The sequence below is a fragment of the Myotis lucifugus genome, unplaced genomic scaffold (genome assembly GCF_000147115.1).
Source record: "Myotis lucifugus unplaced genomic scaffold, Myoluc2.0 scaffold_651, whole genome shotgun sequence".
NCBI classification, from domain to species: domain Eukaryota; kingdom Metazoa; phylum Chordata; class Mammalia; order Chiroptera; family Vespertilionidae; genus Myotis; species Myotis lucifugus.
The window spans coordinates 329,646-332,107 of NW_005871699.1; positions in this window are offsets into that span (position 1 = coordinate 329,646).

Below are 2,462 nucleotides of genomic sequence, written 5' to 3' on the forward strand. Positions count from 1 at the left end.
GCAAAGTCAAAACACCGTGTCAGAGGATGGTAGTAGCTGGATGGTCTCCTGCTCTGTGCTTCTGTGGTTGTCAGTGAGACCTAGGCCTAAAATGCAGTGTTCTGGTGTGGTCTTTGGAAAAGCAAAGTGATAGATTAAGAAACTAAGTCCAGCTGAAGATTTGGGTTTCATTATTTGTCCTTTTAAATAAGTCGTTGTTTGTTTGTTTGCTCTTTAAGGCCTTGATAATCTTCTTCCTCCTCTTGTTCAAGTCATACAGGCTAATCTTTCCTCTTTACTTGTGATTTTAGGTCAATTTAAAAAAAATCTCTACAGGTTTTGTGGTTCTATACAGGCACTTAATTATGCCTAAGTAGGTAGTTTTCCCAGCCTTTATATGTTTCCAGAAGTGATAAAAATGATAGAAAAATATAGTACTGGTTAACTTGGCTGTTCTCTCCTCTGGGGAGAGTCTGGGGCTGTGAAATGCTTGAAATGCCATGCAGCAACACTGAGTAAGTTCAATTAGTAATCGGTGGGTGTCTGGGAATCTTGTCTGAATGTGAGTGTTTCCATCAGTTGTTTTTGTCATTGTTTTGTTGGGATGTATTTTGTTTGTTTGTTAACTCTGGATGAGGATTTAGAACTCTCCACGGAAAAACTGTTGGGAATATGTTAGCATGATAAGTTGTATATGTTAACTCTGGTGAGTTGTGAAACCCATTTCTTAGGGACCAGAAGAAACAAGAACACTTAACCGTATTCTCCTTTACTAAAGAAATTTAATGCCACAATGTCTATTCCTTCAAGAATCAGGAAATATGTACAAGCCTCACCAAGGGTTGGGAAGTGCACTTGTTCATATGAAGCAGGTTTCTACCTGAAACAATAGCTTCTATAGGCTTTTTTTCCCCTGCAACTACTAAAAAATCTGGTGTTTATTTTAATACATTTTGCCATAACACTATATATTACAGTTAATATTACAAATAAAAATGCTTTCAGGTGCTCTTACATATTGGTGATATTTGACCAATTATCAGAGCTGCATATTTGTGGGCTTTAAATGATAATCTTGCGATAATAAAAGCATAATATGCTAATTAGACCAGACAGCCGAACGACTTCCGGTTGTCATTCCGGACATCCTTCCTGATGAAGCCGCGGCGGCAGGGACCAAGACAGAGTGGTTAGGGGTGATCAGGCAGGCAGGCAGAGGTGATTAGGGGTGATCAGGCAGGCAGATGAGTAGTTAGGGGTGATCAGGCAGGCAGGCAAATGGGTTAGGGGCAATCAGGCAGGCAGGCTAGTGGTTAGGGACAATCAGGCAGGCAGAGTGGTTAGGGGCAATCAGGCAGGCAGGCAGGTAAGCGGTTAGGAGCCAGCAGTCCCAGATTGCGACAGGAATGTCCGACTGCCAGGATTGGGTCTAAACTGGCAGTCGGACATCCCCCGAGGGGTCTCGGATTGGGAGAGGGTGCAAGCTGGGCTGAGGGACCTGCCCCCAAGCCCCATTCGTGAATTTTGTGCACCAGGCCTCTAGTAATGATGATAAAAGTTTATAATTTGATATCTCTCTTGTGGGTTAGGGTGAGGTTTAGAGTTCAAAATTTTTAACCGTCAAATATTCCTTTTCACATGAAAATGGATTGGTAATTACACTGCTTTACCACTTGTGACAACGTTTTAAAATAGTCTCTTTACTTATAGTTAAAGAAAAAGTTCCTAAATAATCATATATTAAATTACATTTATTGAATAAAGCCTTTCTTCCCCTTCTCTCCACCATTAGTTCAGTAAGTTTGTTCTTTCTGCGAGTGAGCAGGGTCAGCCAAATGATGCTATTCCCAAAATGCAGACTGGAAGTCAGGCTGCGTACCACATCAGGGGCTGGTCAGTAAATCAAACAAACAAGTTGACACATTGTTTACATCTTTTCTTTGGCAGCTTCTAGTGTTGTAGGAGAGGTTCCTTTCTCAGTGGAGTTGGCTTTTTGAGAAGTTAGTCTAAGTTGGTGAAATCCCTCAGTGGTTTATTTCTTAGGATAATTTCCAAGTAATTTCATTTACTTACAATTTAGCATTATTTTTCAGAAATTTTACTTTTAAAAAGTTTTACCTTCTGATAATTTTATTATTCTCAGAACAATTTACTTCCAAGAATAATTTAAAAATTCTATGAAACATTAGCAATTGTTGGCTTAAGTTGTTAATTGCATATATCAAAAGATATAGGGATTTTCTTTTTTTTTTTTCTTTTTTTTTTTAAATATATTTTATTGATTTTTTACAGCGAGGAAGGGAGAGAGATAGAGAGTTAGAAACATCGATGAGAGAGAAACATCAATCAGCTGCCTCCTGCACATCTCCTACTGGGGATGTGCCCGCAACCCAGGCACATGCCCCTGGCCGGAATCGAACCTGGGACCCTTCAGTCCGCAGGCCGACGCTCTATCCACTGAGCCAAACCGGTTTCGGCAGATA